The sequence below is a fragment of the Amblyomma americanum genome, chromosome 1 (genome assembly GCF_052857255.1).
Source record: "Amblyomma americanum isolate KBUSLIRL-KWMA chromosome 1, ASM5285725v1, whole genome shotgun sequence".
NCBI lineage: Eukaryota > Metazoa > Arthropoda > Arachnida > Ixodida > Ixodidae > Amblyomma > Amblyomma americanum.
In genome coordinates this window covers 125,261,541-125,286,324 of record NC_135497.1, presented here as the reverse complement: position 1 = coordinate 125,286,324, position 24,784 = coordinate 125,261,541, and the positions used below count along the sequence as shown (strand labels likewise).

The following is a 24,784-nucleotide window of genomic DNA, read 5'->3' as shown; positions in this document are numbered from 1 at the left end:
GCCTACACGGCACTTTTCAATTAACAGGCGCACGACAAGTTGGAGGGCGCCGCAACTGTTCGAGTGGCAGGTCGTCCGAGTACGACCGCACGAGTCCTCGTCCTCGAGAAGTTTATCGGGACGTGGGCCGGCGAGGGTTGGCGCCCCCCTCTTAAGAGCACGCGCGGCACCAGGCCCCGAGTTCGCGCGCCGCGCGGTCCGCTCCCATTGGCGGACAGGTCCCCGCGAGATCGATGTCCGCCGCGGGGTCCGCGCAGAGCGCCAGCGCCACCGGCACTCCGAACTCTGCCCGCGCCCCGGCACGCCGCTCCCGACAGCAGCCGGCCCGTGATGCCCACCACTCAGCGCGGTCCGGCCACGCGGTCCCGCTAAGCGCGCCAAGGGGAAACCCGCTCCTCCGCCGCGGCTCCCGTTGAAGACTTCACCACTGGTAAGGGACGCGCGCGCACGACGTGTCACGGCGCGGGGGCCTCTTCAACGCGCGCTGCTCGCATCTGCGTGTCCCACGCGGACAGCGCGGACGGACAGCGGGCGTTGAACGCCGGAAAGAGGCTTATGCATACACTACGCACGCGGGACCGGTTGTGGCACCTGCACGTCTTTCGGGTTGCACTTTTCCTTTGTTGTCACGCTTATCTCAGTGTCAATCAAGTCTCGTATTCTCTGGTAATGTTTTCGATAGATCAGAAAGGAAACGACGAGACAAGGGTGGCCCGACAGGTTCTGCATTCGCACCGGAAACACGAAAAAAAAATCGTTTTATCTTTTCTAGTAACTGACAGAAACGGCTGCGGTCACTTTCAGTATGCGTTTGGTATTTCAAGACGTTTTGTCATGGCATTCATGTTTTTGGAATTAAAGCCTGAATATTTCGAGCCGTCGCCTGTCCCTGGATCCATCAGTTAGTAAAATGACGCACCAGGCAAGCAGAAAAAGAAAAAAAGAATTAAGTTGCTATTTACCCGTTGCCTGAACAAAAAGCCTGCGCACGCGAGAAGGTTCGCTTTATTAGCAACTTGCTGACCTGCCCCCTGCAGCGTACTCTGTGTAGACGCGGAATAAAAGCGACTGCCTCAACTTATGCAACTGGCAAGCCTTGCAAGTTGCGACACATATGCCCTGATTATTATAGATGCACGCGTGTTTGAATTTCGTTTTTTTTTTCCTCTGCGTAACAAGGGATCAACAAATGACAACACGGACAGAGTTAGCACAGGTACCGATTAGATTTCATCGCGACCAGCATCAAAGCCGTAAGCGTACCTCGGAGACAACCTTTGTTTCTGGTCTGTGTTCAGCGTGTCGCTGGAATCACTGTAGTTTAGGCACGATTAACGCATGCTGAAGTATTTATATGAGACCTATATACAACTTTACATCGCAGCAAGCGAGACAAGGAACATTTACGGGGATTTCTTTCCTATTTACACGCCAGCTGTATTGCAAATCGTAAATGAGGTTAAGTTTGACATCGTCATTAACACATCAATGAAAATCAGACGGATCAGAGGTTTATTTCGTCCCCCCCCCCCCCCCCGAAAAAAAAAATCTAGAAGTGTCATTGCCAACTTATTGAGTGCCTGGCTGGAAGACGTTCCTTGCAACCTACCTGGGGAACCCGGGTCTAGAGGAGACCACAGGGAGGTGCCCTTGGTCAGGCTATTTTCAACGCTACGATTCCTTAGCATCAGTTGCTACCTTATTCGATTACATAGGCTGAAGACATTTGCACATGGAGCGCCACATGCGTCTGGGCTCGCTTCAACTGCTAAATAATTGACTAAGCAGCGTTATAAAGAGGCATCTGGTGAACCAATATCTTCCAGGATATGACATGCTTCTCTTCCAGCATAAAATGCTACGACTTTCAGACTCTTGCAATGTTTTGCCCTTGCGGCCAACGACTAAAATATTTTGGCGCTCGCAACTGCTTTTGTGCACGTCTGGACCGATGCCTCACCTGTGAATCGATGGTAACTAAAAGAAAACGCATGCTATCAACAATTTGCGCCGCTTGTCTGGTGCATCCTGGGAAGGAATGACGGCGTGTATCCTCAAGACGTGTAAAGCCCTGATAAAAACACTGATAGCTTACTGCCTTCATTCCTTACGGCCTTCCTTGTTTACGCTGTTCGTCAACAGGTCGCAAAAGCCGTATCAGTGACTTCCTGTACACGTTCTGCTAGTATATGCTTGAGCCTGCCATGCAACGCTCTAGGGAACCCTGTACACGCCGATATCTGCTTGGGAGAGGAGACATTCTTTCGGTTTGCTGGACTTCAGTGACCGGAAACACGTGAGAGGTGCAAAATAGTCTGGTGGGAGAGGAGGCCAATTATCATGCCGTTCTGCCAGTGCGCCACGTTGCTTTACATTTGTTTGTTTGTTTTCGCGGCTCAAGAGGTATCGCGCTCTCGGCTGTTTCCCACAGTTTACAACTGCCCAGAGTTTGATGGTCTGGGAGACAAGAACTAGCCGGGTTTGACCCTTATACTGCCGCCACAGTCGCGTTTTGCTACGTACATGTACGTTCACTACCTTGGCTAAGCTCAGGCCTTCATGTCTGAATGCTAGAATGGCATAAATCAGGCGCCCTATGCTGGTGTCTTTCTAATAAGTGTTCAACCCTTGGTCCACAACTTGTAAGAAGCGAGCCTTTGTAATACTGAAAGAATGATAAAAATTAAGGCATTTTAATAGACAGTCAGTCGATTTTTAAGGTCGCTTTAACGCCTATATGTAATGGGAAAAGTGCTGAGTTGAAGCTTTCCAAATATTGGTTTTATTTTTTTTTTCATGCGGCAAAATTCCGCAGAAAGCTCGTGAATTTCTTGAAACTCCGCCCTATTTAAACACAATGTGCAGTGCTAACCGAATCTCTATTTTCTCTGTGGCGCATACCCCGGTATTGAGTACAGTTGAATCCACGGTAAACCCATCAAACCATACACCGTTATAGTCTCTCGGTCGCCCTTCAGTAATGTATATCTGCCGCAACTATCTCGTGTTTCCGATTTTCGTGCTTCACAACTCTTTGAATGTGGTGGCGATATTTTACACGGCTTCGTCGAGTTTGGCGGCACAGCTTTGTTGTCTGGCCCCCAGCGCAGGTGCGGGCAGCCTACGTGGAGCACGGAACGGCAATATGTGCAGAAGACGCGCGTTTAGAACTTCCTCACAAATCAAAAGCACTTGTAAAGGAAGTGTGACTTTATTTGCCTTTGCTGCGTTCATGAGATTTCTTCAAAGACTAATGACCATTACTATGCCTTACTAAAGGATTTTGGGTGAATCAGACCGTGGCCCGTTGTGCCTTGGGCATTGCGGGGACACTTTTATTTTTCTTTATTTTCCTGGCCTTCCTAACGTATTCAGATGCATTTCAAATACAGCAAACAAATTGTACAGTGCCGGACGGTTTAAGCAACGTGGATTTGTTAACCCAATGCACTTGATGCACCTGTTGCAATCGTTTCAGTCACTTGTTGCACAGTTATATTGATTTCGACGCTATTGCTCTACAGTACTTTTCATCCTTTGTGCTGAGCTTTAAATTGAAGGATCAGCTCACTGGAGCAGGACAGTTGATTTAATTGCTTAAAAAAACGAGGCTTAAGTTTGGGCAACAATTTTGAGGCTTGCCGCTTTTCGACTTTACTTTTTTTTTTCCTCAGGAGTACTACCCAGCTTGTTCACTGCAGCTAACATCTCATATGTACTACTTAACGCGATTTAAGCCGCCTTTGTCATCGAGGTCGGCGTCGGTCGCCATGAATGAAAAATCCACAAAAAATCTCCAGAGAAGCAACCTATAGGTGGAAGGTGGGCCACTTGCCACCGAAATGTGAGCAAAAACCCAACCGTGACAGGTGGCAGTTAAATTAACGATGCTCAGGAACAGCAACCTGGATCTCACAATCCCCACTGGTGGCAGCACCTGCCATCGCAGGGTAGCGGCGCATCGCCTAACCGCTGCACCACTGCGCCAGGGGTGGTATGAGGACTCCCAGGGATCCATGAATGTAAAGTAGAGACTGAGCAATTCCGCATATATGGGCACTAACCCTTTAACGCTATCGCGCCGTACCCTTACGACAGATCTTAAGTGTCCCCGACAGTTTTATGAAAAAACGAAGGAGCGAATAAATGAACAAAAGCACAAAAATGCATTGGAGCTTGAGGGCATTATTAGGTTGGGGAATATTGCTCGTTTATTAATGCATTTTCGCATTTTTGAAACATACACAAGCAAACTATGACCTGCTTCTAAAGTTTTTGGAAAATTGACAGTTGAACGAGCGAATAAACGGCTCAACACGAACTCACCACTGACAGCTCTTTGCTGGTTTAATGTTATTCAGTCCGTACCGAATGTCTTCCGTTAATACCCTGATAACTACATTTGAGAACAAAACTTGGAACCTGTTCAGCTTTTTACTTTAGAAAAGTCGCAATATATCGCGAACGATAATAGTGAAAGACGCAATAAATCTGTCACAGTAAAATAAAAAGAAAACACATAATAAAAGCATCAATAAAGTCTCATGAGACTGACCAACAGGCGTAAAGTAAAAAATAATAAAAAAAACGATTAGCGTAGAGCGTACCAAACGCGGCTGCAAACTCTAACGTGGAGCGCTGTTTCGATATCCTTACAAGCTGTATCCTTACTGTGGCACAGTCGAACAGGAAAACCTTCACTTAAGGCCGTCACCAAAATCTTCCAGATCGTTTCGTTCGGATGAGCCAAATATTTCGACACCATATCTCGCACTGTTCTTAATTCAAAGTTAGCGCCGTGGTCTCAACTTGACGATAGACTTCCACTGACCTTCAGTTCGGCGTTGCCTTTCCATTATGTCGAATGCGCTTTAAGGGATCCTTTTGTGTTCGTCAGTCACCTACAAAAAAAAATAATAAACATGCAATATGATTGCCGTTACAGCATCCTGCGCTCTTTTAACGTTGGCCATAAGGCTGTTCCTTTCCTCTGATCGTTTTGTAGCTATTCATGAAGGCGGTTAGGAAACCTATCCGTGTTTAGTTGCATCGCAAGAGCTAGCGCTTAGCAAGGCTGACCATGGTATCGACGCGTCAGTTAAACATATACCCAACAATTCTGGACAGATCTTTCAACCGGAAAGAGTTTATGAACACATTTTTTTTGCAAATGTTGTAAGTTTTCACTAGAACAATCAATATATCCTCAGATCTCTCGTGAGCAGGGTTGCATTTTTTTTGCTATTAACGTTTTTAGTATCGTCAAAAACGTTCCCCATTGGTTTTCTGTGCCAGTCTTAACTATATACTCAATGCGAGCGTTGGACAAACTTTATAAGAAAGATTTTGCTGCGCATCGGAAGAAGGGACAATTATCTTCGATATTTCTATAACAGCTTGCAAAATTCCAATATCCTAATTTTTTCTCCGAGAATGCTGGACATGCTTTCGAACGACGTGTGCCTCCCTTGAGCAACCTCTGAAAGTTCTGGCAACTGCTCCCGCTGTTCACGTAATCAGAACTGCGCTCCCCTTATGTTGTTCTTCGAGCATAACGATAGCGAACGAAAATACCAGAATAACAGCGCCGCGTGCCAAAAATTCAGCGTCGAGTCGCGCGTATTCGGGGCGTATTCGTCGCTTTGTAACTAAACAACTTGGCCACACGCGCTTCCTGCTCCCGAGCAGGAAGGCGTGCCCGTGTAGTGCAATATAAATTACTCATTGGCGTTTCCATCCTCCGTATTTCTTCTAAACAATACCTGCGCGCCACTCGTTTTCCACGGGGTCTGTTCCCTAATTGGAGGAGGTTGTGGGGCAACAAAGAAACAGGCGTGAAGCTTGTTAGCGTGCACACTGAACGCACGGGAGGTTTTTGAGCGAAGCAGTCAACTACGCGAGAAGCGAAGGTTACGCAGCGTCCTCTCTTCTGTCTCTACGCAGTCGTGGCGAGGGAACTCTTCGAAATAGTCGTGGGGCGGCACGTTAACTACGCGCGTTTATTTTTTTTCGCTCGTAAATTATTCCCGCGGTGCTTGCCTGCGGTACGTGCGCGCACAAGCACTCGAAGATACGTGCGTCTCGCAGTGGCAGCAGCGTGATTTCGCTAATGCGAAACTTGCTGTTCCGTCCCGGTTTTCAAAACTCCGTGCGTCTCTGAAGCAGCGCTTGGCTGGAACTCGTTGGGAACTCTGTGAGGTTGAGTTAGCAGCTGAACTATAGTGAAAGAGGGCGGCGAAAAATTTGCCCTGAAACTCGGAGCGTGATTATTGACACAGAATGATGAGCGTGAAACAGTCCCTTTTAAATCACAGCGCAGACTTCTGCGATACCAATGTGTGGCGTGACAAAGCACTTCTACAAGATTTTACAGCTGAAAGCGAAACCGGGCTTTGTATAAATCTCAGTAAAACTTATTCAGCAAGTTTGGCGAAGCTACGGAGTTATCTCATTGATAGTCCTCGTTAACTCAGAATCATGTAGTAACACAGATTTTTTTTCTGCACAAACAAAATTTTCAGCTTACATACAGGGTCGTAGCAGTCAGGCTAGAAATTAATTCAGCACGGAGATAAGATCGGGAGGCAGGGAATAAAATGGGTTTATAATCAGACAAGTGGCTGCTTATAGAGCTTTTCACTGTTCACAGCTTGATTAAGCAAGCGTGCTTGTTGGACTGCGTTGCGCGTGCGCAGTTGGCGCCTGTATGAATTCCGCCAATCAGAATGCTGATGGCACAGTCCAGTGGCAGTGTGGCTGCGCTCATAAAGGCAAATGCGAAAAGGTCTATATAGGGATAGATACAAACATGAGCATGCGCACTTGGCACCGTAAGGGCACGCGTTAACATGACAGGGCGCATACTTACACAGCCTACATGCAGGGTCGTAGCAGTCAGGCCAGATATTAAGTCAGCGTAGAGATATGCTGAAAGCAGAATAATAATAGTAATAGTGCGCCAGGTTACAAGAAAAAATAAATAAATGAACAGCAACAAAAAGAGGAGGAAAGCCGGAATGCGAATTCTACGAAAACGAGAGCAATAATAGCACGCAGTAGGCGCCGCGTCCGTAGGTTTGTTTACACAAGGAGTCTCAATCAGGCCACGCCGTAGGAAGCATTGGTTTCCATTTCCTTTTCTTTCCGCCCGAGGCACTTCGAACAGTTTTCATAACATCGAAATGTTTTGGTTCGGTCCGGAATAGGGGCACAAAGAGAACCGCCGCTTTCCAAAGGCTAGGACTTGTCGGGGCACCTTGGCTTCCGCCCCCTGGCCTCCGAAGGACGAAACAGCGCAAGCACGCGGCCACCCATCCAGGAGCATAACCGGGCACCGAGCGCACGCTGGCAAGAAAAAGAGCGCAGCAGCAGCAGCAAGAACAGAGGAGGCGAAGTGAAAAGAAAAAAAATTGCACGGACGTGCGTCGAAGCAAAGCATATATGCGTACTAAAAAATTGTGAGCGGCAAGCCGAGCATATCGGGCTTCAGCCGGATCTGCTTCCGCGTCTCCAGCGGCGGCGACCAGCATGCGCGCGACGGCGGCGTCGAACAAGACGAAGAACTGACGAAATGCTATTGACGCGCCAAACCCGGAAGCGCGGCCGCCACAAACCACTTCGATGTATTTAGTCGACGGCGGATTAAAAGCAAGTCAGAGGTGCACCGCGCCGCAAGGCACGGCGCGCTTGGGGGGAAGCAAAGAAAATCGTTCGCCGCAAACGGAGCGGAGCCGCCAGAGGTGCCCGGGCAGCGAGTGTAACGCATTTCTGCGCACGTCTGTCGCGCTACATCAGGCGCCCCTTGTAGTATACGAGTCGAAAACACGAAATCAAAGAAACTTTTTCTCTTCTTTTTTTTTTCTTCCGGTGCTGGAAGCGGAAGCGGGCCAAACCGTGTATATGCGGGAGAAAAGAAACCCGCAAGCTTTTGATCTATCGCTTTACTTTCCGCTCTCTGCCCCAAGAAACCGAAGACGTTGACGGTGTTTCTGTTTGTTTTCTTTTCGTTTTTTTCTTTTTTCTTTTTGCTTCTCGGAAGAAGCGTCCGCATGCGGAGTGTTTCGAATGTCGAACGCAGCTCAATTTTGTTCGGAAACGCGATGCTCGCACCTGGCTTCGTAAAAATTCCTCTTCCTGTTAACGACCCATTTATGAAATGACATCGGAAGCAGCGGAAATTGCTAGCGTCCGGGCCTTTGACCGTAACTGCCTTGCCTAAAGGAAGAAAAAAAAACTGCAAAAACTGTTTAGAAGATTTAGATGTATGTCTTCTGTTTCTCTGAGGAGTGCGTGATGTGCGAAGGAATAAGTAAAACACAACAGCAACAGTTTGAAACCTAAGACATTTTTTATTTATTTTATTTTCTATATAACCATGCCTGTGAGTAAAGCTGAGCTGTAGTAAGGAAGCTTTCCAGCTTTCTCTTCTGGTGGAGCGCGACGCTTTGCTTCACTTGACTAAGTTGTTTGTGCGAACCATGTAGAGCAATTTATCTTCACACACATATACATGCATTAAAAAATAAGATATGTGTTGCTGGCACGCCTGTTAAGGACTAGATGTAGAGAGAAATGCGAGGGCCTTTCCATCACCCTTGGGCATATCACTGGTTTATCTATGTCCCCTCCATTTACCCAGCAGCCTTTGCTCGTACTAAAGAACCACATATCATGACCTAAATAGCCGCCCTGTTAGGTTTGCACTTTTCTCAGCCCGACTAAATCTCACCTCTGGCCACTAGTTACGAAACAATGCGCGTGCATTGCGATTTTCTTGCGCGCCGCAGTACTCGCATCAGCAAACAATGGTATGAAATACAGAAAGTAAATTTGTTACAGCTCCAATACTCTCACTTCTCGTAAGTCAAAGTTTTTACTTTACTCATAATTATGACAAAAAAAATACTAATGACGGGTATAGGCAGCCTACGAGTCTACTTGGACTTCGTTAAATATACAAGGCTTTAAGGAGACAGTATGTACCAACTACGGGTGCGCTGCAGTAACATGCACGTATTATTGACTTCAGTATAGGTAACAGGACATCGCAAATACGCAGAAGAATAAAAGGACATCTGGACATACCATGTTTTTTCATCAGTATTCTGTAGGATATATAGAAACAAGGAATTGCAGGATGCGACATAGGTGCTGTTTTCATTAAAATGAACAGAAGTCCTTGCAACTTTTGGCTGCATTAGGCGAAAGCAGGATTCTCGGGTCGTTTACTCTCACGCTACACTTATACAGTGTGATACAGGTGTTTTCGCTTCCTAGTTAATGCTCACTACAACAGGTATCCCGTTTAACTTTAGCCATGGTTTAAAAATACTATATCGGAGCATGACAGGTGGAAGCAACTCAAACCATGTTTTTGTCTACTTTATGCAAAAGTCAGAGTATTTTAATAGCTTGTTGGGTCGAAGAATTGATATAACTGGAAAGAAAAAAAATCATTCATTACCTATTGCGTTTTCAGCAAAAATTCCACTTCCAAAGTGTATAGTGTCACAGAAAAACGTCTAATTCATCTGTTTTTATTTTGACGTACCCGTCAATAACTTTTTTTTTCGCATTGAAAGAAAGTCCGCGAAATATAAAAAAAAATCTGAAGTGACCATGTACTCGTGCGCCGCGACAGCAGCGTTCTCAAACGTGTAATTCGTGAACGTAGCTGCGTACGATGGTGCCGCGAATGTGACGGGACAAAAGCAACGAAGTGGGCACTGGCGGCAGAATTGAAAGCAACACCTGTGACCTGGCCGTGTTCAGTTCATAAAACAGCTAGCGTGTTGCGAGGTTATGCATTTTCCAAGTGCGGAAAATCTGGCAAAGCCGCGAGACTGCCGTAAACGAGTTTCGTTTGTTAAAGTAAATCACGTAGTCAGAGAAACGAGCCCTCTAACGCAGCTTACATTTTAAGAAATGACGCTTCCAATGCCTGTCGACAAGTAACACGCGGCAGCGCGCACACAAGTAGCGACGTCGCCTCAGATCTTCGCTTTCCATATTTAGAGGCACCAAGGCGATCTAAATATTAACGTGGTTGTAATCGCACCATAACCTTTTCATACCTGTTTATGTTACTCTTTAACTCCGCACATTTTCTTTTTTTCATGCGGCTGTTCAAGAAGAAAGGGCTCGAAACCTGCAAGCTTGTTCTCTGGGCTCGCGAAGTCGATACCAAAAGTCATTCAGACTGAAAGACGGAGATTCAGCAGAATCCTGTCTGTATCGCCCGTCGTCTGATCCGCCACAGCGCCGGAGCTGCTGCTTGAAGAAGCTTCGAGGGCGAAATTAAGCTGGGTATTCAGAAAAAGCGACCTGCGTAAGGCTTTTTCTTCTTTGACTCTGCTTATGTCGAACTTCCGGGACTTTGTGTTCCTTTTTTGTGCACTGCTTCTTTTCATGGTGCTCGTCTCAATGTGCTGAATGCTGGTTGATTTTTGAATTAGATTAAATGAAATAAGACTAGAAGCCGGTTGAATCGCAATAACGTATGCCTGCAAGTGCTACTGTTGTACTAAGATTTGAAGTGACATCGGTGTCATTAAATTGGAATATTTTAGTGGAGTTTGTCCGCGTTTCCTGGGAAATGTGATGACGCAAGCATAGATAAGTCTTTCGCCTCTACAGAAATGCGGCAGCTGCGGCCGGGATTCGATCCCGCGACCTTGGGATCAGTAGCAAAACGCCGGAAAGACTTCAATGATGCTGTTAAGCCGTTCGTGCCATCAATTTGTGCTGCACATTCTTTTAGTACCATTGATTGCTAATATATACCGCTTTTAGTGCTGAGCATAGCGAAATAATTGATCAGGCAGTGTTAACTGTACTGGAAATGCATGCCGTGGCGGAATTAAGACTGGATTCTTCCCTCCCGGCCCTCCCAAACCCTCCTCAGCGAGAAATTTTCAATAGAGAAACTCCAAAAAGCCCCATTTGTTCATTTGTTCAGGGAAGAAAGTCCAAGAAATGCATTGCGCAAATAGGACAAGCCCTTCCAAGAGTCACACGTAAATCCGGCCCTGCATGCACGGCGTCGTAGTCTTTGTGATGATGCGCTTCAGAAACAGTGCATATAAGTAATAATGCCAACTAATACAGTAAGCTGAAAAATGAGACAAATGTGGATAGGCTAATGAAAAGATTATATGCACTGGGGGTGATGTCAACAATCATAACGATGAGGCAAATAGGAAAATAAGCTAGAAAAGTAAAATATCCGTTTGGAAGGAATGTACAAGAAGTTGACAGACAATTACGATATTCGGTAATGCGTAATTCGAGCGCAGCTCTCTCCACGCCGCCTGCCACCGCTGGCAGGTGGCGTGTTACGCTGCTAGCCACCTTCCGTGATCTTCCGGTGGCGGCCACCTTCCAACTGTCCATTCCTCCGCTCTCGTCGTGGCAGGTCGCGTTTCGCTCTGCTACCACCTGCAAGCACGCCACCCGTCACACGCCTACACACGCCACCTGTCACGTGACGTGTTACGCCGACGACAGCGACGACTGCGACGCGGAACGCAGGAACGGGCGCGCTCTAAAACCTGGTGGCCTTCTTAACGACATTCTTAAAGAAGAAAAAGTTATGGCAATTAGTCTAATGTCCGATGAGTGTCTAATGTTCTTGCGACTTTCCCGCCAAAACTCCGGCTGGTTTCGGTTTCTGTTTATTTGGGTTTAACGTCCCAAAGCTACTCAGATTATGAGGGGGACGCCGTAGTGAAGGGCTCCGGAAATTTCGACCACATGAGGTTCGTTACCGTGCACTGACGTTGCACAGAGCAAGGGCGTCTAGAATTTCGCCTCCATCGAAATTCGACTGCCGCGACCGGGATCGAACCCGCGTCTTTCGGGTCAGCAGCCGAGCGCCGTAACCACTGGGCCACCGCGGCGGCTCAAACTGCGGTCGGAATCGGTGCAATTACCCTTATATGGTATGCATGAGTCATCACCTTCTAGAATGTTCGAGTACCTTTGATTTGATTTTCATACGGGATTATACTAATCCGACCCACTAAATCACCTTAGTCTGTTTTCTGGGGTGGGCCTACTTCCAAAATGTTGGTGGTCCTTACCTCCAAATTTGGGGTTCCTCACATTTTCAACTTCGGCCGTGCCCTATGATTGGTCCACTGGTAGCCACGCGGCGCTGATGACTTCGCGACTCTCTCAACCGCATGTGCAGATCGCGGGGAATCCTCATACCCCTACTGGCGCAGTGTTGCAGCGGTTAAGCGATGCAACACTGTCGATGCAGGTGGCTGTTTCAAGCACAGACACCGGTGGGGCTTGTGAGACCCTAGGCTGCTCTTCCCGAGCTCCCGTAAGGCTCATGCGCAGCGACACTGTGGGCAGGCTGTAACTGCATTGAACTCGGCAAATGTGGGCAGTTTGCTCACAATCCGGTGGGCAGGCTGCGATGACGTCACAAGGTCGCGTTACCTCTCTCGACCAATCACGACATTTTGTGGGAAATTTCAAATTTCGCGTTGCCCTCTGATTGGTCATTTGGCGTCATGTGACCCTTATGACGTCGTCAGGAATTTGAGCAGTTAGAGAATTTTGACGACTGCTAAACTACTATCTCATTAAAAAGTCCAATTTCGTCAAATGTTGATAAACTGTGCAGTAGCTCTATTTTTTCAGAGAACACATAGTATGTGGCTTGTAGTCGAGACATGGGACGGTATACCACCCCAGCAGGATTACATGGAAGGTAGATTGCTTTCTAATTTATGTCAGGGGTAGTCGAAGCTCAAAATGGCCAAAATGTTGCACAGACAAACTATGTTGCTTAAGATCTAGCTGCGAACCACGTATGAAAATCAGATGCGAGTCGCCTTAATCGTAGCGACGAAGAGGTATAAAGGCGCTGCGAAACCGATGTTTAAGAGGGCCAGTTTGCTTTACAAGTAAGATCCCACCTTATTTGCGCGTATTTTGCGTGGGGAGATCACATGTGGATAAAATCAACCGACACAGTGATTTCACGATGATGATGACGACGACAATGGCGTAATAACAACAGCAATTAACAAACGTTTATTAAACGACATTGGAATGGCCTTGAGGTTTTATACTGCCGCGCTTCAAACAAGAAGGCAAATCACAGCATAATGCGATATGAATAACATGCGAAGAAGACGTTACATGACGGTCAAAGTCACTATTGTGATTATGCGTCCCTAAGCAACTGCGAATAATGAAATTACTGCAGGATGGCAGCAGGAAGCAAGGGAGACGTGCAGGTTAACTCAAATTACTGAAAGGGACGCTGCAGTAAACATGCTCGAAAATTCTGGACAAAAGCATTTTTGAGCGGGAAACCGTTTATGAACGCAATTTTTTCATATAATGTGAGATTTCACTAGAACAATCAATATACCCGTAGATCACCCCATGGCAGTTTTGTACTTTTTTCTATTAACATTTTTCCTATCGTCAAAAGCGTTCCTTATTGTTTTTCTGTTTGGCAGTTTTAACTGTCCGATGGGATCGGTGGAAACATTTGAAAAGAAAGACTTTGCTACATATCAGAAGAATGGACCATTAACTTCGATATTTCCATAACAGTGTCTTACAATTTTCCAGTTTTCAAAATTTTTGTCCGAGAATGTTGGACATGATTGCGATTGAACTTCTCAACCCCATGTTTGCAAATAAATACCTGCCTGTAAAGATATATTAGTTCCTGCCTTGCACGAAGCATGCAACTCATTCTACTGCGTTTTAAGGTTAGGAATCCAGATGCTCACCATCCAAGACCTACAGTCGGAAACTAACATCGTGTCGTCGCCAGGGAGACCTCGACGCGGCGCAGGAATACGACGCAAAAAGGAGTAGTGTGTAGAAATTTAGTGCTCTTCTAGAAATTTCGAACTATGCACTGTTAAGCAGCGAAAGATTCGTGCGAAAAAGCGTGCTGACAGATTCATTTGACGCGCTTCATAACTCACCTCATAACGGCAGTCGACGGAGACCAAAACAGCATCTGCCTCTGCCGCCTTCTCCACGGAGAAGCCACTCGCCCACATACCTACGCCAATAGCAATAGTCAATTTTAAAATAGCTTTTAACATGACATCAAGTGAATAACGCTTTCGAATTCAGCTGATAGCAATCGAATAACACATCTCGACCTTGTTGTTTGTTCATAATGACGCAAAACAGCGCGAACTTCACAAGGACGCAGAAAGGGAAGACGAGACACAGCGCTGACTACCAACTGAAGTTTTACTGTTCTGACGCTTCGGTATATATACATCAAGCATCAAAACCGCACAAAAAGAAGAAAGCTTGATGGACAGACATCGGAACCGGATATCCCGAAGGAGAACGATGGTCACACACCTCATCCAAACACAACTTCTTATCCAGAAGCGCTAAGGATGGGTGCTGACACAGCGCTCTTATTTACCGAAGCATCAGAACAATAAAACTTCAGTTGTTAGCACTGTGCATAATCTTTCCATCCTTTGATCTTGTGAAGTTTGCGCTGTTTTGAGTCGTGATAGCAATAATTCAGATAGCCACGAGAACTCTCACGCTTTTTGCTGCATTGTCATTTCGGGGCTTTTTAACGCACCACAAAATAACCGCTTTTATTTTTTGATTCGTATGAATGCAGGTACACCACCAAGAAAGAGATCAAATAGCATCGGCTCTGCAGCTGAAAGTTTCAGTTACTATGCAGCGCTCACACTGTTGTGCGTTAGGTCACAAAGCCATATTTTCACGAATGTGTAAAAGCAGATACCTTGTAAAATGTGTAAGAGCAGAGACACCTTTCTCATCCTCCTCGACAGAACACCGAAAAATAGACTTTCTGCCATTTTTCAAACGGCGCTGCAATCGGAAGGCGGAGAGGAGCAGTTCACCCTCCGGTGCAATTGTACGCTACGTCGCTGCGGAAGGAAGGGGCATCTCGTTCAGGGCAACCACTGCGCACATTAATTTTCCCAAGCGTACAGCAGTAGCTTTGCAACCACAACGAAGATGAGGCAAGCACTCGTCGATGGGTACGGACAAGAGCTTGCATCTCCTAGGAGTGAGCACCTTGAAGCTGCCAATGGTCACCCACACTACTGGCTAGCTACGTTATCAACGGCGACCACGGCGGACCCATATTGCGCTACAAGGCATTGTTATGCCTGGCGTGCCTTCCAGTCCACATGTATAAAGACGCGGACTCCCCGACCCGAATTTCCAGAAAACCAACGGGAAGGCTATTGAGCCTTCTCGAAGAAACGTGGCTTCAAGAATGTCGGATGCAGTGACGACAATGGCGTCCTCACGTGGTCGAGCATGCCATCGAATTGACGAACCGAGCGTTGTCCTCATTAGTGACGCTGGGGTTGAAAACTGACGGAGAGCTGCGCCTTCGACAGAGGTTCCGCATTCCGGTCACCAGACGACGAAGTGCAAGGTCTTTCAACCCTTGCTAGGAAACAGCCTGACATTCCTGTGTCACGTACGCGCATTCCTGGGCTACATGGGCGCATTCCGGACCCACGTGCGCGCGCACCTGGAAGCTGTGTTGACGACAACGTGACCGTGTCGTGTTCCCTTTCCATCGACCGAGCTGCGAGAAAACATTAGCACCGCCCTGCCGTGGGTGGTACCATCAGTGTCATCGTCCGATTGGACATCATTCTTCGAACTGTGTTCCCCAGCCAGGGATCTGGGGAATACGAAGGGTACTTAACGAGCTGCTGGTTTGGGTACCAAAGCCCCTCTTGAGAGAGACCCTTTGCTGGGAGACACTCTCGACCGCTAAGAAGCTCTCTTTACTGAGAGGCACTCTCAGTTGCTCTCACCTGTACAGTATGTAAATAGTCTTTGTATAACGTTTTCAACGTTTTCTTCCTCCGATCTTCCTCGTCTCTTCTCCGGCACAACCACGCTACCTCAATCCCAACAGCATGCGAGGGCTTACTCTGCGTCTTCCCGAACACCACGGCCGCAGGGTAGGTGGCTACACGGGGTAGTCGAGCAGCCGCGCGATAGTTAACACGCAGCGTGAAGTAGCCTCCACGATTATCACGGCGCGAACAACGTACCGCCTTGCGCTGGCTGCGGACGACGTCTCGTGCTTGGCGTCGACACCAACCCAGACCAGGTGCCCATGTCAACCAGCGTGCTTCTGATGTGACAGCGAAGCCTGGAGATGGATGGGCCTCAGGTGCTTCAGGGTGGGAACGCCAGGCCTTGTCGATAGACGGGGGATTCGAGCGGCAGGGCGGTCGAGGATCAGCAGCTCCAAGAAGTGGCTTTCACGATGACTGCGCGACCCATGTACCACGAGGCGCTGGCTGCGGGCGACGTTGATATCGTCCTTGGCGTCGACTCCTACCCAGGCAAGGAGTACACGCCAGCCTGCGTGCTTTTTTCTTTATTTTTATTTTGGCAATACACAGGTATTGCCTGCGAGGCAGGACTAAAGGAGAGAAAAGGTCTGCCGACTAGGTCCTGACCACGCGAGGCACAGCAGCAGTGATGTACTAGTACAAACAATATATTACATGCCCATAGTGGAATGAACAACCTTAAGAAGCATTTAGAAACACTAATAATAAAGCAGAAATTGAAGACAAAATGAGTTTGAATTACGGCTCATAAAATGGGAATATGATTGTCCTAAGAATGTAAGACAAAATTAGGTCATGCAATACAAAAAAGGCAGACCAAAAAGGCATATGGGGGTTCGTTATACAAAAGAATATAAATCAGCCTATTGTTTGCAGACAAGCACAAAATACAATACAAGAATAAAAAGAAGATTTGGTTTCCTTAAACAAAAGTGTCTGCGGGGAGCTTATTTGCACAAATCATTGGAAGATACATAATTATATTTAAATATTACATAGATGCCAGACTAATCAGGTGTAGCGTAACCATGCAGTGAGCGAAACAAAGCCAGGATTTTAAATTTGAAGCATCGCGCTATGAAATCACTTTTTGCTGTTTCAATTATGCTTGATATTGGTTTCATAGGAGCACGATCTGATGGGCAGTCTTTTGCTTACCGTAATTAGTCCATGGAATCTCCGTGGAATGTGACACCGATGACAGGTGCTTAGTGCGCCTCAGGTGCTTCAGGGCGGAACACCAGGCACTGTCGATAGAAGGGGGATTCGAGAACCAGGTAGTCGAGGATCAGCAGCTCCAAGAAGTGGCTTTCACGAGGATGACTGCATGACCCACGTACCAGGTTGCGCTGGCTGCGGGTGACGATGATGTCGTGCTTGGCGCCTGGCCCAGCTGAGGCCATTTGCCCGTACCGACCAGGGTGCTCTACAAGTAATACCGAGGCACGATTATGTAAGCACCACAGGTGAATCAGGATGGGGCAGCAGGTTTTGTAGCCAGATGGTTCTGTCGGGCGACAGTGCAAAAAAACAAACAAAATGTGGTAGTATGCAGTGAGAACCACCACGTGCTTAATTCGTATGGTAATCAAGTTGTGCCCAGCAACTACTCCCAGTCCGACCAGGTGTTGATATTTACCACCTCGTCCTCTTTCTCATCAAAAAGAGGGACTACACATCGATGTTGTTTCGCGACGAATCGGGGACTTGGGGTCGTGTCGCAGCGACGGACCAGCATCTCGAGGAACTGCACAACGAACTGTCTTTTGTCAGCGATGAGAACACCTGCTGCGGTTGCATTGTGGGCCCGGGTCGCGTCGCAGAGGTCTAGCCACGTGCTCGTGAGCAAATGAGCACTGTGCGCAAAGTAGGAACTCCAGGGTCACCATGGCTGTTGCTGTTCAAAGCAGTACGACCAGGCCCCCATCGCACCAGGGGGCCCACAATCAACCTGCAGTTGACCAAGAGAGCTCCGCGTGTAATCACAGCGCTTGTCTCGTAGATCATGGCGGCTTCCGGTTGGGACGGCCTCGCAGTGGTGTAAAACGCAGCGCTGCCCATTTCGAAGACTACTGGCACTCCGCGTTTTCGTTCACCAGCTAACGTGCAGAAATGTGACCGCGTTGTGCTTGGTTGAGAGGTGAGAAGAGGGCGCTTTCAGTCGGAAACGCTGAGCAGTGAAGTAGGTAGAAAGCAAAGCCATGAGGGTCGGTGGCGGTTCGCAACAGCAGCCTTACCTTAGCTATGTGACTATCATCAAGCGGCATTCGAGAATACCCGTACTGAGTGGTGCCCTAGAGGGTGCCGAGGTTTTCCTTCTTTTCTTCATTGGATTGCAGCCCGGCGTTTTGTGTTCTTTAAATTTTTGATGGGCTCAGAGATTAGAATAGTTGGTGTTACAGCAGCTAATATCAAAAATATTTTTACGTGTAGTTAAAAAATGTGAAAAGGAAGGAACCAAGCAAATAAATACACAAACCTCATATTCAAACATGGCAGCTGTCAGCTTTTCACACGATAGCGTTAATGCCCCCGTTCCGAAGAAAATCCGTCGTCGTCGTCTCCTGCGCAGTGAGCTGAAAATACCCGAAGGCACAATCATTAGCTTGACACCAGTTTACCCTATTCTATAGGGTCTCCCCACTGAACCCTGGCCAACCCACGTCGTGGGTATGTGCCATGTGACCAAGGCAACAACAACAACAACCCGGAAAAGAAAAGTCACGCGACCCTGTGGCATCCTTACAACCTGCCCACCGGACTGTCAGCAAACTTACCACGGCGGTAGATGGCATTTAACTTAATGATAGGTCGCGAGAGGTTGCTCGGTAAGAGAAACCTGGGTCGCACATGAACCACCGGTGGCAGCATTTGTCATCGCAGGGCAGTAAACCATTGCGCCAGTAGGGGTATGAGGACTCCCAGGGATCTATGAATGTAAAGTAGATCATGACCAATTCCGCATATATGGGCGTTACGCAACCCATTAACGCTATCTCTCCTTAGTCTCCTTTTAAAATTTTATTTATTTATATTAACTTGAGAAAAAAAGCGTTTGTTCGACCCATACCCAAAGTGCAGTTGCGGGTACAATAAAAAAATGGGTTTGTTATGCGGCATGCACAACAAAATAACTCAGCAAAACAGTTAACAAAGTTATCACTTGTTATAGTACATTACACAAATGAGGTTACAGCTCATCATTCGAGGGAGCGAATACACACATGGATATATAGTAAAATGTATATATGGCACTGCATGCAAGAGTATCAGAAAAGCGACAAACTATACCTTGAGGAAGTCAAGAAACGTTTAGTATTTATTATACATAAAACTCTTTAGAGCGTCGTAAACTACGCAGACGGCTTTACATCTTTACGCAATTCGTTTCATATCAACTGCACGGCTAAATTGTAATAATTTTTATCCATATTAGCTGTGGCATTCAGCAAGTTTAAGTTCTTCCTTAATGCTGCCCTAGTATTTAATTGTCGTAATTACAAAGCGTTCGACAAAAATTGCTAATTGGTTTGTATAATACGGTTTAAAATATCTTGTGCATCTTGAACTTGTGTAAGGCTTCAATCTTTATCATTGCCTGCTTGAATGACCTATAATCCGGAAAATATAACCAAACACGAACTACCTACTGACTCAAGCTGTCAACGGCGCCGTTCATTTTTGTGTACGCTAAGGCGCAAAATTACTGCATAAACGCAATGGCGCCCGCCCTCGTACCTCACGCATCGTCACTTTACCCTAGGGACATGATTTCCACACCGTGGCTTTGATTACCTGTTCCAATGAACACGCCTTAATGTTTGCAAATGTATTTCCTTTAAGAGTGAGAGAGACAGCCTGAACTTTCTTCAAATGATCATTAGCCTGCCACACTTGACACCCTCATTACCCATGTTAAATCTGGCGAAACGTGTGAATGAAAATGAAAGCTGTTGGGTTGGTAAACATCGCATTATTTGTATAACCCATTTCGTTTCTTGCAGACGGTAATGAGAAACGTATACGCAGTGATGTTGGTGCCGAAATAGTTATAAAGTAAGAAATGACACTGGATCAAGACAGATACAGTCTTTTCGCATTCATGCGAACTTGAGCGCAATCTGGTGCCTCTAACACCACTACTTGGTATGTCCATAATTTATGTACACCTGCACACAAAAGTTTTTGCAGCATGGGTACCATGAAAAATCTTCATTGCTTAGCAGTGGATACATGCAGCCACAAAGACACTTTCCCTGCAGGACCCCCCTTAAGTAATGTCAAAGACGGGATATTTAAATGTACAATAAATGATGATGATGATGATGACCTGTACAGAAAACATCTGAAGTACAGGCTGAGCTGCCAGGAAACGAGGATGTTCCGGCTTCTCGTGACTTCATCGTTACAAAAACTATGTTGGCGGCTTATATGCAGCATTGTGTGCACTATATGCAGCACGGATATATATCAGTGCTGTGTACAGTGCATACAGTGCTGCAAATGAGTGCAGAAAACAGTGCGACATATGCCCTGTTTTTTTTTTTTAACTGAATTATTCGCCTGTGTTATTTTTAGGATCCAAGGGGCTTGTGCTTGAAGTCCGGGCTGTATTTGCTGAATAATGACTCTAGTCAGCCCCTACCATGCTCATAGCTTTGGTAGACAACAGGAAATTACGAGTATACTATGTGCTATCTATTTTGGCTATGCACACTGGAACTGCACATCCTAAACAAATATTTCAATGTTGTTTCCCTCGCGCAATGAGGAACCCGCTGCAGTTCAATGACGATCTTAGTACGTATGAAAAAAATCCTGAATAATTGCAAATTAGCCAGAGCGGTACTCTCAAGTGTGTAAGCAGCTCATCAAAAGCGACGAGGTTGTGTGGCGTAAGCTACAAACCGGAATATTTCCAAACCCCCCGCTTTATAGCAAGTGGCACCCGGAGATTTTCAGCCCCAGTGAAAGTGTTGCGAGGGCATAGCGGCCATCAACCATGTGATATGGGTGTGCCCTAGATTTGGAAAACCTGACAGAACATATGAGTCCTGGGAGGCACTGCTTCTCTAACAGGAAGAACAGGGACAACGTGAAGTCATCCGTCTCGCCCTCGCCGCTGCTGAGACCCAGGAGATCTCAGCAGCGAGTGAAGACCATTTTTCTATTCAAATGCCGATCGCGTGTGAGAATACACGCATGGTATCCATTTTTTTTTTCATGGAGGCTGACATCGTATATCACTGTCTCGCGCCTCACGGTGCAGGGCCTATAAAAAATCGGCACTAGCAACTGCCCGGAAAGCATCAACACAGGCTCTCAGAGGGTTAAGCTGGACGCTAAGGCACGTAGCCAGATCGTAATGAGAGAACAAGATTTGTTCGGCAATAAGAAATATACTTAATTGGGAAATGACGGCTCAAGCCAGACCGCAGCGCGCAGATGGCGACACCGTCCTCCTGTTTTATGGCACCCCAGAGAGAAGAACTAGTGCTAGTTTTTCATCGTGAATGCGATAGGAAGGAGGTGGCGAGGTACTGTCCAGAAACCGGCATAAATGTTGCACGCTACGTCCCCGCTAATGAACGAGGCGGAATTTATTCCAAATAAATCAACGTGCGACCACCACACACGTTCATCGTTTCATGCATGGCGGTCGCCTTGCAACAACAACGAAGATGAGGTAAGCACTCTACGTGGGTACGAAAGAGTGCTTAACCTTAACAAGGGCGAGCATGACGATGCTTCCCGTGGACATTCCTATTGCTGGCCTGTGATGTCCACTGCAAAGACGACGACGTCGCCACGCTGCAAGATATGGCGCGCGAGGGCTTCCTGCACATCTTCAGCAGCAGCAAGGTCAGATGGCGAAGGCCGCAGCGGGTGCAAAGGGGTATCGGCCACGGTGCCAACGGCTAGGCAGGGAACTCTACCGGCAACACGGTCAAGAACGAGCTCCAGGAACTGGTCTTCACGATGCTGCCGGGCAGCCTTCCGCAAAGAGCGGACGACGATGGCCTTGTGCCTGGAGCCGACTGCGACATCGTCCATCTGGTGTCCATGCCGACCAAAGTGTTTTCCAGGTGACACCGAGGCGAGGAGACGTAAGCGCATTGGGAACATCAGGGTGGATAGAGCAAGCTCTGTCGGCAGTCGTGGGAGTCGAGCTGTGGCGTGGCTGGAAACGAGCCGGGCGATGTGGTCATGCTCACCATGAGGACGATGCAGGATGTATTCAGTGAAGACCACCGCGAACTGTGCTTGCACGACGACGACGAACCCAGCGCCGACTCCAAGGGCGGTCAGGTGTTGATGCTCATCAGCGTGCTTTTCTCTGTCATATGGGGCAGCAAATTCGCATAGATGGCGCTCGACGAAGAAGCGGTGGCTTACTGTAAGGTCGCGGCGATGTTCCATTAAATCCAGCTCCAGAACGTCCTCTGCTGAGGCGGCAAGTCGATCACCTGCTGATATTGCATGGCGAGACCACGTCTTCCCTTCAAGGAGGTGTTGCCACTCGCCCTTTCGTGGCTCCCCAAAGAGCAGGTTGGAAAGGCTCCACGATGAACTTGCGCTTTGCCGGTGAGGCGAATAGGAGCGGTTTTCCATCAGCGCATGGGGCCCAACAGCAGCTTCCAGGAAACCAGCCGCGCTCATCCTCTACTCGCAGAGGTTGATCACCGCGTCACGACTTGCTCTACCCGGATGGACCCAGGGGCCGTGGGAAACGTCGTCGTTGCCCTCTTCGAAGACGGCCAGCACCACTGGTTTCGTTCACGAGCCAGGTGAAACGTCACTGCCTGGTGATTGGCTGGCAGACGAGCATAGAGCGCCTTCGATCCGTAGCCTTGAGCGTCGAAGCAGCGAGGGGTCACGCCCTGGGTGGCAGCACAAATTTGAGCGAGCAGCGTACCGTAAACGGCCAGCACCGAATACAGTTCGAAGACGTGCGTGCCGAGTGGTGCGCGTGAGTTGAACAAGGTAGTTCTTTCTTTTCTTCGCCGGGCTGTCAGGTGCGTTGAGTCATTTTTATTGAGTTTTTGTGTTACGTCACGAAAATGCATTTTCTGTGGCGCGTAGCAAACCAAATACTAGTTTTTGTGTGCCAGTTAATAAAAATAAATGAAGAAACAGACTAAAAAAGCAAAAAGTGTAAACATTACAGGAGACAGTTCCCTTCTCTTCCTTCTTCTCTTTTTTTTCTCTCAATTCTTTTCTTACCGTGATGTCAGGAAAAGAGAAACCGATTTTTGCTCGCATGCTGTGAAGGCTGTCGATATTAGCTGTGTGCGCCACATTGCAAAGAGCAATAACGCTTGCTCTGCCACCTCACACAAGATTTGTTCGGCAATAACAAGATTTGTTCGGCAACAAGAGAACAAGATTTGTTCGGCAATAAGAAATATATTTAATTGGGAAATGCCGGCTCAAGCCAGACCGCAGCGCGCATATGGCGACACCGTCCTCCTGTTTTATGGCACCCCAGAGAGAAGAACTAGTGCTAGTTTTTCATCGTGAATGCGATAGGAAGGAGGTGACGAGGTACTGTCCAGAAACCGGCATAAATGTTGCACGCTACGTCCCCGCTAATGAACGAGGCGGAATTTATTCCAAATAAATTAACGTGCGACCACCACACACGTTCATCGTTTCATGCATGGCGGTCGCCTTGCAACAACAACGAAGATGAGGTAAGCACTCTACGTGGGTACGAAAGAGTGCTTAACCTTAACAAGGGCGAGCATGACGATGCTTCCCGTGGACATTCCTATTGCTGGCCTGTGATGTCCACTGCAAAGACGACGACGTCGCCACGCTGCAAGATATGGCGCGCGAGGGCTTCCTGCACATCTTCAGCAGCAGCAAGGTCAGATGGCGAAGGCCGCAGCGGGTGCAAAGGGGTATCGGCCACGGTGCCAACGGCTAGGCAGGGAACTCGACCGGCAACACGGTCAAGAACGAGCTCCAGGAACTGGTCTTCACGATGCTGCCGGGGAGCCTTCCGCAAAGAGCGGACGACGATGGCCTTGTGCCTGGAGCCGACTGCGACATCGTCCAGCTGGTGTCCATGCCGACCAAAGTGTTTTCCAGGTGACACCGAGGCGAGGAGACGTAAGCGCATTGGGAACATCAGGGTGGATAGAGCAAGCTCTTTTGCCAGTCGTGGGAGTCGAGCTGTGGCGTGGCTGGAAACGAGCCGGGCGATGTGTTCATGCTCACCATGAGGACGATGCAGGATGTATTCAGTGAAGACCACCGCGCACTGTGCTTGCACGACGATGACGAACCCAGCGCCGACTCCAAGGGCGGTCAGGTGTTGATGCTCATCACCGTGCTTTTCTCTGTCATATGGGGCAGCAAATTCGCATAGATGGCGCTCGACGAAGTGGTGGCTTACTGTAAGGTCGCGACGGTGTTCCATTAAATCCAGCTCCAGAACGTCCTCTGCTGAGCCGGCTAGTCGATCACCTGCTGATATTGCATAGCGACACCACGTCTTCCCTTCCAGGAGGTGTAGCCACTCGTCATTTCGTGGCTCCTCAAAGAGCAGGATTGACAGGCTCCACGATGAACTTGCGCTTTGCCGGTGAGGCGAATAGTAGCGGTTTTCCATCATCGCATGGGGCCCAACAGCAGCTTCCAGGAAACCAGCCGCGCTCATCCTCTACTCGCAGAGGTTGATCACCGCGTCACGACTTGCTCTACCCGGATGGACCCAGGGGCCGTGTGAAACGTCGTCGTTGCCCTCTTCGAAGACGGCCAGCACCACTGGTTTCGTTCACGAGCCAGGTGAAACGTCACTGCCTGGTGATTGGCTGGCAGACGAGCATAGAGCGCCTTCGATCCGTAGCCTTGAGCGTCGAAGCAGCGAGGGGTCACGCCCTGGGTGGCAGCACAAATTTGAGCGA

At 47.9% G+C, this 24,784-nt stretch overlaps 1 protein-coding gene across 1 annotated transcript in view; it reads left to right on the top strand.

The window, feature by feature from the left end:
- The first annotated feature begins 275 nt into the window (after positions 1-275).
- LOC144113623 (uncharacterized) overlaps positions 276-24,784 on the top strand; it is a 209,076-nt gene continuing 184,567 nt past the window's right edge. The window contains exon 1 of the mRNA XM_077646784.1: positions 276-430. The gene's annotated coding sequence lies outside the window, so the exon portion shown is untranslated. The remainder of the gene's footprint in view (positions 431-24,784) is intronic.